This window comes from Eriocheir sinensis, unplaced genomic scaffold (genome assembly GCF_024679095.1).
Source record: "Eriocheir sinensis breed Jianghai 21 unplaced genomic scaffold, ASM2467909v1 Scaffold851, whole genome shotgun sequence".
Lineage (NCBI taxonomy): Eukaryota > Metazoa > Arthropoda > Malacostraca > Decapoda > Varunidae > Eriocheir > Eriocheir sinensis.
In genome coordinates, this window is record NW_026112221.1 from 39002 (window position 1) to 57470 (window position 18469).

Genomic DNA, 18469 nt, shown 5'->3' on the forward strand with positions numbered 1-18469 from the left:
TCACTTTGTTGATGCGTCATGGACAGCGATATTAGGTAGGGTTAGATACACGGGAGCCAAGGTTCAGAGGAGCTGCTTCGTGCAGACTCCTATGTTCTTATGTCACTGGACGAGGTGGAAGGATGCTTGGGTGCCATAGTAGGGTCAAAATGCAGTGTGTGTATTCCAGAGAAACGTTCCACTCACAGTGCTGGCTAGCTTCAGACTGAGGAGAAAGACAGCGTCTCCGCCATAGCAGGGCACGATAACAGAAAACCTTATTCCCGATAACCGATAACTGATAATGAAAACCTTAACAACACCCTGCGCCGTATCCGAGATCGCCACGCGCGCTAAATTTCAAATGTCGCTATTGAATATGACAAGCTTTCAGCCATAAACTCAACATAATCATCATGTATTATATATGAAAACATGCAGAATTAAATGGTACACATAAAGAAACTCACTACGGCCAGGCCAAAACAACACCCCGCACTGTATCCGAGATCGCCACTCTAGCTAACTTTCAAATGTCGCTATTGAATATGACAAGCTTTCAGCCATAAACTCAACATAATCATCATGTATTATATATGAAAACATGCAGAATTACATGGTGCACATAAAGAAATTCACTACGGCCGGGCCAAACAGCGCCCTCTGCTGTGTCCGAGATCGCCGCCGCTAAATTTCAAATGTCGCTATTGAATATAACAAGCTTTCAGCCATAAACTCAACATAATCATCATGTATTATATATGAAAACATGCAGAATTAAATGGTGCACATAAAGAAACTCATTACGGCCGGGCCAAAACAGCGCCCTGCGCCGTATCCGAGATCGCCACGCCAAATTTCAAATGTCGCTATTGAATATAACAAGCTTTCAGCCATAAACTCAGCATAATCATCATGTATTTTATATGAAAACATGCAGAATTAAATGGTACACATAAAGAAACTCACTATGGCCGAGCCAAAACAACACCCCGCACCGTATCCGAGATCGCCATTCGCGCTAAATTTCAAATGTCGCTATTGAATATAACAAGGTTTCAGCCATAAACTCAACATAATCATCATGTATTATATATGAAAACATGCAGAATTACATGGTGCACATAAAGAAATTCACTACGGCCGGGCCAAAACAGTGCCCCTGCGCCGTATCCGAGATCGCCACGCTCGCCAAATTTCAAATGTCGCTATTGAATATAACAAGCTTTCAGCCATAAACTCAGCATAATCATCATTTTTATATATGAAAACATGCAGAATTAAATGGTGCACATAAAGAAACTCACTACGGCCAGGCCAAAAGAACACCTCGCACCGTATCCGAGATCGCCGCGTGTGCCAAATTTCAAATGTCGCTATTGAATATAACAAGCTTTCAGCCATAAACTCAACATAATCATCATGTATTATATATGAAAACATGCAGAATTACATGGTGCACATAAAGAAACTCACTACGGCCGGGCCAAAACAGCGCCCTCTGCTGTGTCCGAGATCGCCATTCGCGCTAAATTTCAAATGTCGCTATTGAATATAACAAGCTTTCAGCCATAAACTCAACATAATCATCATGTATTATATATGAAAACATGCAGAATTAAATGGTGCACATAAAGAAACTCACTACGGCCGGGCCAAAACAGCGCCCAGCTCCGTATCCGAGATCGCCACGCGCGCCAAATTTCAAATGTCGCTATTGAATATAACAAGCTTTCAGCCATAAACTCAGCATAATCATCATGTATTATATATGAAAACATGCAGAATTAAATGGTACACATAAAGAAACTCACTGCGGCCGGGCCAAAACAACGCCCCGCACCGTATCCGAGATCGCCATTCGCGCTAAATTTCAAATGTCGCTATTGAATATAACAAGGTTTCAGCCATAAACTCAACATAATCATCATGTATTATATATGAAAACATGCAGAATTACATGGTGCACATAAAGTAATTCACTACGGCGGGCCAAAACAGTGCCCTGCGCCGTATCCGAGATCGCCACGCGCCAAATTTCAAATGTCGCTATAGAATCTAACAAGCTTTCAGCCATAAACTCAGCATAATTATCATTTTATATATGAAAACATGCAGAATTAAATGGTGCACATAAAGAAACTCACTACGGCCAGGCCAAAACAACACCTCGCACCGTATCCGAGATCGCCGCGTGAGCCAAATTTCAAATGTCGCTATTGAATATAACAAGGTTTCAGCCATAAACTCAACATAATCATCATGTATTATATATGAAAACATGCAGAATTACATGGTGCACATAAAGAAACTCACTACGGTTGGCCAAAACAGCGCCATCATCCGTTTCCGAGATCGCCGCGGGTGCTAAATTTCAAATGTCGCTATTGAATATAACAAGCTTTCAGCCATAAACTCAACATAATCATCATGTATTATATATGAAAACATGCAGAATTAAATGGTGCACATAAAGAAACTCACTACGGCCGGGCCAAAACAGCGCCCTGCGCCGTATCCGAGATCGCCACGCGCCAAATTTCAAATGTTGCTATTGAATATAACAAGCTTTCAGCCATAAACTCAGCATAATCATCATGTATTATATATGAAAACATGCAGAATTAAATGGTACACATAAAGAAACTCACTACGGCCGGGCCAAAACAACACCCGCACCGTATCCGAGATCGCCATTCGCTAAATTTCAAATGTCGCTATTGAATATAACAAGGTTTCAGCCATAAACTCAACATAATCATCATGTATTATATATGAAAACATGCAGAATTACATGGTGCACATAAAGAAATTCACTACGGCCGGGCCAAAACAGTGCCCTGCGCCGTATCCGAGATCGCCACGCCGCCAAATTTCAAATGTCGCTATTGAATATAACAAGCTTTCAGCCATAAACTCAGCATAATCATCATTTTATATATGAAAACATGCAGAATTAAATGTTGCACATAAAGAAACTCACTACGGCCAGGCCACAACAACACCTCGCACCGTATCCGAGATCGCGTGTGCCAAATTTCAAATGTCGCTATCGAATATAACAAGCTTTCAGCCATAAACTCAACATAATCATCATGTATTATATATGAAAACATGCAGAATTACATGGTGCACATAAAGAAACTCACTACGGCCGGGCCAAAACAGCGCCCTCTACTGTGTCCGAGATCGCCACGCGCTAAATTTCAAATGTCGCTATTGAATATAACAAGCTTTCAGCCATAAACTCAGCATAATCATCATTTTATATATGAAAACATGCAGAATTAAATGGTGCACATAAAGAAACTCACTACGGCCAGGCCAAAACAACACCTGCACCGTATCCGAGATCGCCAGCCAAATTTCAAATGTCGCTATCGAATATAACAAGCTTTCAGCCATAAACTCAACATAATCATCATGTATTATATATGAAAACATGCAGAATTACATGGTGCACATAAAGAAACTCACTACGGCCGGCCAAAACAGCGCCCTCTGCTGTGTCCGAGATCGCCACGCTAAATTTCAAATGTCGCTATTGAATATAACAAGCTTTCAGCCATAAACTCAACATAATCATCATGTATTATATATGAAAACATGCAGAATTAAATGGTGCACATAAAGAAACTCACTACGGCCGGGCCAAAACATCGCCTCTGCTGTGTCCGAGATCGCCGCTCTAAATTTCAAATGTCGCTATTGAATATAACAAGCTTTCAGCCATAAACTCAACATAATCATCATGTATTATATATGAAAACATGCAGAATTAAATGGTGCACATAAAGAAACTCACTACGGCCGGGCCAAAACAGCGCCCTGCGCCGTATCCGAGATCGCCACGCCGCCAAATTTCAAATGTTGCTATTGAATATAACAAGCTTTCAGCCATAAACTCAGCATAATCATCATGTATTATATATGAAAACATGCAGAATTAAATGGTACACATAAAGAAACTCACTACGGCCGGGCCAAAACAACACCCCGCACCGTATCCGAGATCGCCATTCGCGCTAAATTTCAAATGTCGCTATTGAATATAACAAGGTTTCAGCCATAAACTCAACATAATCATCATGTATTATATATGAAAACATGCAGAATTACATGGTGCACATAAAGAAATTCACTACGGCCGGGCCAAAACAGTGCCCTGCGCCGTATCCGAGATCGCCACGCCGCCAACTTACAAATGTCGCTATTGACTATAACAAGCTTTCAGACATAAACTCCGCATAAGCATCATGTTTATATATGAAAACATGCAGAATTAAATGGTGCACATAAAGAAACTCACTACGGCCAGGCCAAAAGAACACCTCGCACCGTATCCGAGATCGCCGTGTGGGCCAAATTTCAAATGTCGCTATTGAATATAACAAGCTTTCAGCCATAAACTCAACATAATCATCATGTATTATATATGAAAACATGCAGAATTACATGGTGCACATAAAGAAACTCACTACGCCGGGCCAAAACAGCGCCTCTGCTGTGTCCGAGATCGCCACGCCGCTAAATTTCAAATGTCGCTATTGAAAATAACAAGCTTTCAGCCATAAACTCAACATAATCATCATTTATATATGAAAACATGCAGAATTAAATGGTGCACATAAAGAAACTCACTACGGCCAGGCCAAAACAGCCCTGCGCCGTATCCGAGATCGCCACGCGCGCTAAATTTCAAATGTCGCTATTGAATATAACAAGCTTTCAGCCATAAACTCAACATAATCATCATGTATTATATATGAAAACATGCAGAATTAAATGGTACATAAAGAAACTCACTACGGCCGGGCCAAAACAACGCCCTCTGCTGTCCGAGATCGCCATTAGCTAAATTTCAAATGTCGCTATTGAATATAACAAGCTTTCAGCCATAAACTCAACATAATCATCATGTATTATATATGAAAACATGCAGAATTAAATGGTGCACATAAAGAAACTCACTACGGCCGGGCCAAAAAAGTGCCCTGCTATCCGAGATCGCCACGCCAAATTTCAAATGTCGCTATTGAATATAACAAGCTTTCAGCCATAAACTCAACATAATCATCATGTATTATATATGAAAACATGCAGAATTAAATGGTGCACATAAAGAAACTCACTACGGCCAGGCCAAAACAACGCCCTCTGCTGTGTCCGAGATCGCCACGTGCCAAATTTCAAATGTCGCTATTGAATATAACAAGCTTTCAGCCATAAACTCAACATAATCATCATGTATTATATATGAAAACATGCAGAATTAAATGGTGCACATAAAGAAACTCACTACGGCCGGGCCAAAACAGCGCCCTCTGCTGTGTCCGAGATCGCCATTCGCTTAAATGTCAAATGTCGCTATTGAATATAACAAGCTTTCAGCCATAAACTCAACATAATCATCATGTATTATATATGAAAACATGCAGAATTAAATGGTGCACATAAAGAAACTCACTACGGCCGGGCCAAAACAGCGCCCTGCTCCGTATCCGAGATCGCCACGCAGCCAAATTTCAAATGTTGCTATTGAATATAACAAGCTTTCAGCCATAAACTCAGCATAATCATCATGTATTATATATGAAAACATGCAGAATTAAATGGTACACATAAAGAAACTCACTACGGCCGGCCAAAACAACACCCGCACCGTATCCGAGATCGCCATTCGCTAAATTTCAAATGTCGCTATTGAATATAACAAGGTTTCAGCCATAAACTCAACATAATCATCATGTATTATATATGAAAACATGCAGAATTACATGGTGCACATAAAGAAATTCACTACGGCCGGGCCAAAACAGTGCCCTGCCGTATCCGAGATCGCCACGCGCTAAATTTCAAATGTCGCTATTGAATATAACAAGCTTTCAGCCATAAACTCAACATAATAATCATGTATATATGAAAACATGCAGAATTAAATGGTGCACATAAAGAAACTCACTACGGCCGGGCCAAAACACGTATCCGAGATCGCCACGCCAAATTTCAAATGTCGCTATTGAATATAACAAGCTTTCAGCCATAAACTCAGCATAATCATCATGTATTATATATGAAAACATGCAGAATTAAATGGTGCATAAAGAAACTCACTACGGCCAGGCCAAAACAACACCTCTGCCGTATCCGAGATCGCCAGCCAAATTTCAAATGTCGCTATTGAATATAACAAGCTTTCAGCCATAAACTCAACATAATCATCATGTATTATATATGAAAACATGCAGAATTACATGGTGCACATAAAGAAACTCACTACGGCCGGGCCAAAACAGCGCCTGCGCTGTATCCGAGATCGCCACGCCGCCAAATTTCAAATATCGCTATTGAATATAACAAGCTTTCAGCCATAAACTCAGCATAATCATCATTTTATATATGAAAACATGCAGAATTAAATGGTACATAAAGAAACTCACTACGGCCAGGCCAAAACAACACCTGCACCGTATCCGAGATCGCCATTAGCCAAATTTCAAATGTCGCTATTGAATATAACAAGCTTTCAGCCATAAACTCAACATAATCATCATGTATTATATATGAAAACATGCAGAATTACATGGTGCACATAAAGAAACTCACTACGGCCGGGCCAAAACAGCGCCCTGCTGTGTCCGAGATCACGCCGCCAAATTTCAAATGTCGCTATTGAATATAACAAGCTTTCAGCCATAAACTCAGCATAATCATCATTTTATATATGAAAACATGCAGAATTAAATGGTGAACATAAAGAAACTCACTACGGCCAGGCCAAAACAACACCTACCACCGTATCAGAGATCGCCGTGCCAAATTTCAAATGTCGCTATCGAATATAACAAGCTTTCAGCCATAAACTCAACATAATCATCATGTATTATATATGAAAACATGCAGAATTACATGGTGCACATAAAGAAACTCACTACGGCGGGCCAAAACAGCGCCCTCTGCTGTGTCCGAGATCGCCACGCTTAAATTTCAAATGTCGCTATTGAATATAACAAGCTTTCAGCCATAAACTCAACATAATCATCATGTATTATATATGAAAACATGCAGAATTAAATGGTGCACATAAAGAAACTCACTACGGCCGGGCCAAAACAGCGCCCTCTGCTGTGTCCGAGATCGCGAGATCTAAATTTCAAATGTCGCTATTGAATATAACAAGCTTTCAGCCATAAACTCAACATAATCATCATGTATTATATATGAAAACATGCAGAATTAAATGGTGCACATAAAGAAACTCACTACGGCCGGGCCAAAACAGCGCCCTGCGCCGTATCCGAGATCACCACACGCGCCAAATTTCAAATGTTGCTATTGAATATAACAAGCTTTCAGCCATAAACTCAGCATAATCATCATGTATTATATATGAAAACATGCAGAATTAAATGGTACACATAAAGAAACTCACTACGGCCGGGCCAAAACAACACCCCGCACCGTATCCGAGATCGCCATTCGTGCTAAATTTCAAATGTCGCTATTGAATATAACAAGGTTTCAGCCATAAACTCAACATAATCATCATGTATTATATATGAAAACATGCAGAATTACATGGTGCACAAAGAAATTCACTACGGCCGGGCCAAAACAGTGCCCTGCGCCGTATCCGAGATCGCCACGCTCGCCAAATTTCAAATGTCGCTATTGAATATAACAAGCTTTCAGCCATAAACTCAGCATAATCATCATTTTTATATATGAAAACATGCAGAATTAAATGGTGCACATAAAGAAACTCACTACGGCCAGGCCAAAAGAACACCTCGCACCGTATCCGAGATCGCCAAGGTGCCAAATTTCAAATGTCGCTATTGAATATAACAAGCTTTCAGCCATAAACTCAACATAATCATCATGTATTATATATGAAAACATGCAGAATTACATGGTGCACATAAAGAAACTCACTACGGTTGGCCAAAACAGCGCCCTCTGCTGTGTCCGAGATCGCTGCCATTAAATTTCAAATGTCGCTATTGAATATAACAAGCTTTCAGCCATAAACTCAACATAATCATCATGTATTATATATGAAAACATGCAGAATTAAATGGTGCACATAAAGAAACTCACTCCGGCCGGGCCAAAACAGCGCCCTGCGCCGTATCCGAGATCGCCACGCTCGTCAAATTTCAAATGTCGCTATTGAATATAACAAGCTTTCAGCCATAAACTCAGCATAATTATCATTTTTATATATGAAAACATGCAGAATTAAATGGTACACATAAAGAAACTCACTGCGGCCGGGCCAAAACAGCGCCCTGCGCCGTATCCGAGATCGCCATTACGCTAAATTTCAAATGTCGCTATTGAATATAACAAGGTTTCAGCCATAAACTCAACATAATCATCATGTATTATATATGAAAACATGCAGAATTACATGGTGCACATAAAGTAATTCACTACGGCCGGGCCAAAACAGTGCCCTGCGCCGTATCCGAGATCGCCACGCTCGTCAAATTTCAAATGTCGCTATTGAATATAACAAGCTTTCAGCCATAAACTCAGCATAATTATCATTTTTATATATGAAAACATGCAGAATTAAATGGTGCACATAAAGAAACTCACTACGGCCAGGCCAAAACAACACCTCGCACCGTATCCGAGATCGCCACGTGTGCCAAATTTCAAATGTCGCTATTGAATATAACAAGGTTTCAGCCATAAACTCAACATAATCATCATGTATTATATATGAAAACATGCAGAATTACATGGTGCACATAAAGAAACTCACTACGTTGGCCAAAACAGCGCCCTATGCTGTGTCCGATATCGCCGCTAGAGTTAAATTTCAAATGTCGCTATTGAATATAACAAGCTTTCAGCCATAAACTCAACATAATCATCATGTATTATATATGAAAACATGCAGAATTAAATGGTGCACATAAAGAAACTCACTACGGCCCGGCCAAAACAGCGCCCTGCTCCGTATCCGAGATCGCCACGCGCGCCAAATTTCAAATGTTGCTATTGAATATAACAAGCTTTCAGCCATAAACTCAGCATAATCATCATGTATTATATATGAAAACATGCAGAATTAAATGGTACACATAAAGAAACTCACTACGGCCGGGCCAAAACAACACCCCGCACCGTATCCGAGATCGCCATTCGCGCTAAATTTCAAATGTCGCTATTGAATATAACAAGGTTTCAGCCATAAACTCAACATAATCATCATGTATTATATATGAAAACATGCAGAATTACATGGTGCACATAAAGAAATTCACTACGGCCGGGCCAAAACAGTGCCCTGCGCCGTATCCGAGATCGCCACGCTCGCCAAATTTCAAATGTCGCTATTGAATATAACAAGCTTTCAGCCATAAACTCAGCATAATCATCATTTTTATATATGAAAACATGCAGAATTAAATGGTGCACATAAAGAAACTCACTACGGCCAGGCCAAAACAACACCTCGCACCGTATCCGAGATCGCCGCGTGTGCCAAATTTCAAATGTCGCTATCGAATATAACAAGCTTTCAGCCATAAACTCAACATAATCATCATGTATTATATATGAAAACATGCAGAATTACATGGTGCACATAAAGAAACTCACTACGGCCGTGCCAAAACAGCGCCCTCTGCTGTGTCCGAGATTGCCTTGGCATAAATTTCAAATGTCGCTATTGAATATAACAAGCTTTCAGCCATAAACTCAACATAATCATCATGTAAGTCTAGGTGAGTAGGTAGTAGTAGCCTATTATAGAAAAATCACAGAGAGCTTATTTCTACATATATATATATATATATATATAGATATATATATATATATATATATATATATATATATATATATATATATATATATATATATATATTTATATATGTAGTGGGTATTGGGTATATCACACACACACACACACACACACACACGTCAATATGGTCACTGGGCACAGCATGGTGAGCTCTCTTCCTCTCCTTGCCAGCCTCACTGGTTATTTGTTTTCCTGAGACAGATTTATTTACGATAATGACCATTTTTTAGTAAGTATTAAACTGTTTGCATGGAGAAAATAAGGAGAAAGAAAAGGTGTGAAATATGCACTTTAAATTTGGTATTGGCCAGCAGCCTCATCAGTGGCTGTCAGCCAGTGAGGAACAGGGAAAACTGACACGCTCTCCCTGTGGAAGGTGCTTCTCCTCAGCCAATCCATTTTAGTAGTACTGGGAATGAGGAGGCGCAACAGAGGTGAGCGGGGGAGGACAGGTCGACTGGTGTTCAGTAAAATTGTAAGATACGAATACCCTACGACGTGACGTGTTATATTAAGTGTTAGCAGTACTACATTGTAATTGCAGGAAGGTGGGTGGTGAGTTATGCGCATAGCTGGGCGTTATCGCGATACTTTATCGCTGATAACAAAATCGGGTTGTCGGCCATCCGCTGCTTATTTAAATATATATCGGTATCTTCGTTATTTTTGTAACCAAACTAGTGATAATCGCTACTTTTTTTCCGCCTCAGAAAAAAAAAAACGTTGTCTCCTCCCTACTCGCATGCGTGGCCCGGGTGCCCGGTATTTTATGAAAAAACTTGGGGGTATGAATTATCTTTGGCGAAGAGATTTCGTACTTAGATCATCAACATTAAAATACTAGGTTATTTTTTTATGTTAGACTCAAAAATCAATATGTCAAAGAGAAAAATCATTTAACTTTGCCCCCAAAATGATTATTCACTGCCTCAAATTTGATATTCCATATTCGTTTGTGAGCATGCCATGATATTGAAGGCACCCGGTGTTGTGTTATTTGGTGTCCCATCGTCAAAAGCTGGCGCTTGTGTTAACAAACACTGGTCTCTCGTGAACTGCATGTTCAGACCAGTAAGCATAGACCTGTACAGTATCACAAAGCTTTTAACACATTAAGTTGCTGGAAGGCTGAATCAGACATACAGTACAACCATCCTCGCTGTTTCTAGAACGACACTCTGTACATATAAATACAACTCGTACAGAGTGTCGATCTAGAAACATCGGGGATGGTGGTAGTGGTACTGTATGTCTGATTCAGCCTTCCAGCAACTCTAAATTACGGTTAAAAAGCTTTGTGAGACTGTTCAGGTCTACGCTTGCTGGTCTGAGCATGTGCAGTTCACGAGAGACCAGTGTTTGTCGGTGGGGACGCCAAATAACACAACACCGGTTCAGGCGTTTCTAGTATTACCGTCCATATGTACGTGTCAACGTGTGGTTTTCAGATTTTGTAAGTTTTTAAAAATACAGATAATGAAAATATGAATTCATCTATGTTTTTTATTTGAAATATCAATATAGTATCGTTTTCGCCTATCGGACTTATCGCTAGCTAGTATCGGAGTTGTGGATTAATATCGGGTATCGGTTATCGCCTATATTTGTGTTTCCAGTTAACGAATATCGGTTATCACCGATAAGGTTTTCCATTATCAGTTATCGGTTATCGGGAATAAGGTTTTCTGTTATCGCGCCCTGCTATGGTTATGCGAGCCAGGGTGGGCACCTGCTGGAGGCTAGGTGGGCGCGGGGTGGATAGGTTTAGTAGGGTTGAGTAAACGTGAGAATTACAATAACATTAATCCTCATGATTCCCTGGTAGCACGTATATAATTTGTTTAATATTATTAGGTAGTATTAATGGTTTATATGGATCATGTGTCCCTCGTTCAGTAAAAATAGTAGTAGTTGCTAATAGGCGCACCTAACACAACCAAAATATGGGCTACACACTTGGCGCAGGGACTGTTTTGGGGCGTCATTGAAGGTAACGGGCTCAAGAGTGGCCTGTCCAGATATTTTGTTTTTTATTTATTGATGATCCACGAGACATCCTAGAGTTAAATCAAAGTATGTGGTTATCTTTGTATTCATTCCTACACACTCTGGTAATATCTCTGTGGGGTCTGATTCACTTATTAGAGTGAAATTCTATTGTGGAAATTCGTGTTACTGGTGAAAATGAAACTGACAATTTAAATTTTGCCACCATGAAATATATACAAATAGATAAATTTGAGTGACTTCACCTGCTTGATGTTTACACAGTTAATTGACACCAAACTTGATTTGCAGACACTACCAAACGAAGAAGAGGAGGAGGAGGAGGAGGAAGAAGAAGACGAGGAACACAGGAGGAACCCATTGGTGAGTGTTAATTTATTTTTTTCTAAAATGGTTAACGAGCAATCAAGGAATTTTTATAATAAGGAGGGAAAGTGTGATGCTTTTTTGTAGTTTTGATAAGTTGTTGAGGGGGAGAAGGCCCCCATTAGATAGCTTACACTATAGCTGGTCTGTTTCATTAGGGGGGTCCATGGGCGCAAAGGGGGGATTATATACATCCATTTAGACTTTGTGGATCATTTTAGTGGAGGTAATTCTCTCTCTCTCTCTCTCTCTCTCTCTCTCTCTCTCTCTCTCTCTCTCTCTCTCTCTCTCTCTCTCTCCATTATCTATCTTGGTCGCTTCCATTAAAATCTTTCTTATATTTTCTCCCTCTCAGCAACAGCTTTCTCCCTCTCCGTTCCATCCTTCTTGCCTCTTAAACAAGGCGTCACAGTGCAGGGAGGCGTTAACATGAGCCCAATCAGAGTGGGATGGACGCAGGAGAGGATTGAATTTAATCTGGGTTTTGATGACACAGTATTAACTATATCCTGGGATTGGTTTTATGAGACACTTTTGCTTCTCATGTCAACTATGTACTGTATTTCTGAAGGTCAAAGAGGGGGCAATCGGGTTCTAATGAGTGTTACTTCATGTTCAGGGTACAGAGGAAGGGTCAAACTACCACCAGGTCATAAAACTATACTCCTGGAAATGTCAAAGACTCCTAGGAAAGCCTTGCCAAATATGTGTTTCTTTAGTTCATGGTACAGAGGAAGGGTCAAACTACCACCAGGGTCATAAAACTACCCCTGGAAATACCCAAACTCCTATGAAAGCCTTGCCAAATATGTTTTTTTAGGTTCATGGTACAGAGGAAGGGTCAAACTACCACCAGGGTCATAAAACTTCTACTGGAAATACTCAAAACTCCCTTGAAAGCCTTGTCAAATGTGTGTTTCTTTAGGTTCGCGGTACAGAGGAAGGGTCACACTACCACCAGGATCGTAAAACTACCCCTGGAAATACCCAAAACTCCCTCGAAAGCCTTGTCAAATGTGTGTTTCTTAAAGTTCATGGTACAGAAGAATGATCAAACTACCACAAGTGTCCTAAAACTACCCCTGGAAATGCCCCAAACTCCTACGAAAGCCTTGCCAAATATGTTTTTTAGGTTCATGGTACAGAGGAAGGGTCACACTACCACCAGGGTCATAAAACTACCCCCTGGAAATGCCCTAAACTCCCTTGAAAGCCTTGTCAAATGTGTGTTTCTTTAGGTTCATGGTACAGAGGAAGGGTCACATTACCACTAGGGTCATAAAACTACCCCCTGGAAATGCCCTAAACTCCCTTGAAAGCCTTGTCAAATGTGTGTTTCTCTAGGTTCACGGTACAGAAGAAGGGTCACACTACCACCAGGGCCATAAAACTACCCCTGGAGATGACCAAAACTCCTACGAAAGCTTTGCCAAATGTGTGTTTCTTTAGGTTCATGGTACAGAGGAAGGGTCAAACTACCACAAGTGTCCTAAAACTACCCCTGGAAATGCCCCAAACTCCTACGAAAGCCTTGCCAAATATGTTTTTTTAGGTTCATGGTACAGAGGAAGGGTCACACTACCACCTGTGTCCTAAAACTACCCCTGGAAATGCCCCAAACTCCTACGAAAGCCTTGCCAAATATGTTTCTTTAGGTTCATGGTACAGAGGAAGGGTCACACTACCACCATGCATAAAACTACCCCTGGAAATACCCAAAACTCCTACGAAAGCCTTGCCAAATATGTTTCTTTAGGTTCATGGTACAGAGGAAGGGTCACACTACCACCAGGGTCATAAAACTACCCCCTGGAAATGCCCTAAACTCCCTTGAAAGCCTTGTCAAATGTGTGTTTCTCTAGGTTCAAGGTACAGAAGAATGGTCACACTACCACTAGGGCCATAAAACTACCCCTGGAGATGACCAAAACTCCTACGAAAGCTTTGCCAAATGTGTGTGTCTTTATGTTCATGGTACAGAGGAAGGGTCAAACTACCACCAGTGTCTTATAACTACCCCTGGACATATCCTACAAACACTCGCCACTCCATTCACTCACCAAGAGGGTACTTTCATGAGTCCAGTACCTTGATTCACTTCCTTTAAAGTTCCTTGATTCACTTCCTGATGTCCAGCACTCTATAAGTCTTTCTCCTTGGGTGCACCTTCTGAAAGCCCAGTCCATGTTCAGATGTTTTCGTACAGTGCACTTCTTATCAAAAGTTAGCCTGTTCTCACGCCAAGCATCTTTCATTCTCCTTAAACATGATATTATTGTACCGTGTGGGACCCAGCCTCCTGGTACTGAAGGGAAGTGTGCTGTTACGTATATGCGGTTACAGGTATGTGGTACCTAACATTGGGACCTGTTTGGGTGAGCTACGAGTGCGGATCTTTGCTCTATCTCCAGAGTCTGTGTAGTCCACTGTAAGTCAGATTATACTGCTTACTGTACCAGGAATGACCTTCTGAATAAAGCCTGTATTCTTGAACTTCATGACACCGCAGTTTGCTTGTTTGAAAAGCTGTTATGACTGTTTCCCAAAGCCACAGAGAAGGCTAACCGGGTTTTCATGGGTGGTTTAACCGTTCATGGTGCAGAGGGAGTGTAACCCTTCTACTGTACCAAGAACCTCAAACATTGTATTGGTTGTAATAGTGTCGTATTCAAAAACATTTTGTCCCCTGAGTGAGGTCAACTGACAGGGCTTTCATAGGAGTTTTGGGCATTTCCAGGGGTAGTTTTATGACCCTAGTTGTAGCAAGACCTTTCCTCTTTACCATGAACCTATAAAACAAGTCAAAAGAACCCAATTCATCTCCTTTACGGCCTTTGGAAGTAGCTGATGTGAGGAGCGGAAATGTCCGAGGCTCACATTCTTGAAAAAGCCATCCCGAGAGACTTGTATTTAAGGCTTCCGTAGGAGGTTTGGGCATTTCCAGGGGTAGTTTTATGACCCTGGTGATAGATTAACCCTTCCTATGTACCATGAACCTTCAAAACCACTCAATTAGAACCCGATTGATCTCTTTTTTGGCATCTGACAGTCACATTCTTAAAAAATATTGTTCCAAGCGCACACATTTGACAGGCTTTTGTAGGAGTTGTGAGAATTTCCAGGGGCAGTTTTATGACCCAGGTGGTAGTTTTAACTCTCCTTACCATGAATCTTAAAACAAGACTCGTGAGACCTTGATTGATCTCCTTATTGACCTTTGCAAGTAGCTGACGTGAGGGGCGGAAGGGTCTGCCTAATAGATCTTAGGAAGGGAAGTTTGAGACGTACCTTGAATCAGCTCCTTGACGCTAGTAGACTCCACGGCTGGCGTTCCTTCCTCCTTGTCTTCCTCAAATTCCAGACTTTCCTCCTCTGTGATGTACCTTTCTCTCTCTCTCTCTCAGTTCTAATCATTCCTTCTTTATTTAGTTTTATTTATATATATCCTCATCGTCAGTTTTACTTCCCTTTACTTACCTTAATCTCTCTCTTCTCCGCCTCCTCCTCCTCTCATACGTACATCCTTCTCGGTAAATCCTTTTCACTGTATCGTATATATAGAGTTCCATTATTTGCTTGTTTCCCTTCCTCCTCATCTCTTAACGTATAAACGAGGCTTACGGCAGAGAAATCCTAAGGCACGATGACCTATTCTTACGTATACTAGAGTACGTTCACACACTGAGAACAGATTACGAGACTTCCAGCCCTCCGCTCATCCTATGCAAGGTTTATTTTCCCTTGCAAGTAACTATATCTTGTTCTTCCTTTCCCCCCTTGCTAACTAGAACATAATTATTGTTATATTGCTCGTCATGATGTACGTTACAAGGGAAAGTGACCCTCCGTCTGCCCCATAAAAGTTGAGCTTCCATTTTGATTCGTCCCTTGTTCATCCTTGGAGGGGTAGTCTGTCTTTCCCAGTGCAAATTAGAGTTAAATTGCTATGTTATGATACTAATTGCGTACAATTTACACAAGGGTCGCCATTCCTAATGTCACCTCACTTCTCTGCCGTACGCCTCAAATATTTTAGTCTGTGATATGTTATCTGCTTTCTCTTTGTCTAAGGTATTATGTCATAGTAATAATCTCATGTCTGATTTTCTTCTTGGTTGTATATCTAAGGTCTCGTCTTCCTCTGTCTTTGAGTTCTCATCTTTTAGAGTACTTGTTTCCACGTCTTTTATTTCATATGTTATTATTGTCTCTTAATTTCCATTGCTTTTTCAATGACTTTTGAGCTCTTTATGTATACAATCTCTCCTCTTGTTAGTTCCCTTCGTTGTCTTCTCTTATATCTTGTTTCCAATTCATATATAATTCTTTTTATATTATAAGTTTTTTTTTCTGTATGAAAATTAGTTCCTCCCTTTAATATATATAGAATTAGCTTTTAAAAAAGATCAAAGCAATTAGATATATCAGCTTACAGCTCAAAAACATCTTGAAAAGTAGCCTGAAAAATGTACTTAAGTCAATTATACCTAAAAAAGTGTCCGGGGATATTAGCTAAATGGGTTTGAGGCAAGATAAAGTCATAGGTGTAGCCTTTAACTTTATTTATAAGACTTCATAGTACAGATACAGTTCACATCTTCTGTGACTGGCTTACAGAACAGGTAGAAAAGTACAAGTCATCAGAGTTGACTAACACGACTTCCTTCCCTCGGCAGAATTGAATGGCTGGCGTCTCGGTCTGCCTGCCTGCGGGACACCCCACACTCTGGAAGAAGAAAGAACAAGATGTCAAGTTCCTGCATAATCAGCCTCTTAGTGAAGGAAATGTGCTCTATTTATTTAATAAATGATTGACAAAAAAATAATTTTGTATTTATTTTAGATAAATATATATATATATATATATATATATATATGTTGCAATACTATGCAATAAGTATATCATATATATATATATATATATATATATATATATATATATATATATATATATATATATATATATATATATATATATATATATATATATATATATATATATATATATATATACTATAACATATCAATATAATAGTAAGTAAAATGTTTAAAGTTCTTAACAAAACCTATTAGAAGAGGAATGGAAAGAGGAGATGAGTAAAAGAAGGTTGAGTAAAAGATGAGTCAAAATGAGGGAGAAAATGAGTTAAAAGTAGAATAAAAAACAAGGAAAAGTTGAGAGGAGGAGCTTGGAGAGAGAGCAGAAGAGAGGAGTGGTAATGAGAGCATAGACGTATAAACAATTACCAAAACGCCAAATGAAATTAAACAAATATGTCAGCAAGAGAAGCCTGAACCACACACAGAAAGAGAACAGAGGTGAAATCTGTGACAGCCGAAGCAAATTTTACATAAACTACAAGACGTCCAGCTAAGATAGGCAGAGAGAGAGAGAGAGGATTTATTGAGAAGGGAGAGGATTTATTGAGGAGAGAGAGAGAGAGAATTTATTGAGGAGGGGATTTATTGAGAAGAGAGGATTTATTGAGGAGAGAGAGAGAGAGAGAGGGGATTTATTGAGAAGAGAGGATTTATTGAGGAGAGAGAGAGAGAGAGAGAGAGAGAGAGAGAATTTATTGAGGAGAGAGGATTTATTGAGAGGGGGATTTATTGAGAAGAGAGGATTTATTGAGGAGAGAGAGGAGATTTATTGAGAAAATTAATTGAGGAGAGAGAGAGAGAGAGAGAGAGAGAGAGAGAGAGAGAGAGAGAGAGAGAGAGAGAGAGAGGGGATTTATTGAGGAGAGAGAGAGAGAGATGATTTATTGAGAAGGGAGAGGATTTATTGAGGAGAGAGAGAGAGAGAGAGAATTTATTGAGGAAAGAGGATTTATTGAGAAGAGAGGATTTATTGAGGAGAGAGAGGAGATTTATTGAGAGGATTTATTGAGTAGAGAGAGAGAGAGAGTGAGAGAGAGAGAGAGAGAGAGAGAGAGAGAGAGAGAGAGAGAGAGAGAGAGAGAGAGAGAGAGAGAGAGAGAATTTATTAAGGAGAGGATTTATTGAGTAGATATAGAGAGAGAGAGAGAGAGAGAGAGAGAGAGAGAGAGAGAGAGAGAGAGAGAGAGAGAGAGAGAGAGAGAATTTATTGAGGAAAGAGGATTTATTGAGAGAGGGGATTTATTGAGAAGAGAGGATTTATTGAGGAGAGAGAGGAGATTTATTGAGAGGATTTATTGAGTAGAGAGAGAGGGGATTTATTGAGGAGAGAGAGAGAGAGAGAGAGAGAGAGAGAGAGAGAGAGAGAGAGAGAGAGAGAGAGAGAGAGAGAGAGAGAATTTATTAAGGAGAGAGAGGATT

The 18469-nt window shown here is 40.1% G+C and overlaps 2 long non-coding RNA genes across 7 annotated transcripts in view; one reads left to right on the forward strand and one right to left on the reverse strand.

Moving 5' to 3' along the window:
* LOC126994704 (uncharacterized) overlaps positions 1–16989 on the forward strand; it is a 28704-nt gene extending 11715 nt beyond the window's left edge. For 3 of the 4 annotated variants that reach the window (XR_007749481.1, XR_007749480.1, XR_007749479.1), the window contains 2 exons: positions 12095–12166; positions 16846–16989. This is a non-coding gene — a long non-coding RNA (uncharacterized LOC126994704). The remainder of the gene's footprint in view (positions 1–12094; positions 12167–16845) is intronic. The other variant, XR_007749482.1, reaches the window with a different exon arrangement.
* The window catches only part of LOC126994705 (uncharacterized), a 39627-nt gene continuing 37872 nt past the window's right edge, over positions 16715–18469 (reverse strand). For all 3 annotated transcript variants that reach the window (XR_007749484.1, XR_007749485.1, XR_007749483.1), the window contains one exon: positions 16715–16895. This is a non-coding gene — a long non-coding RNA (uncharacterized LOC126994705). The remainder of the gene's footprint in view (positions 16896–18469) is intronic.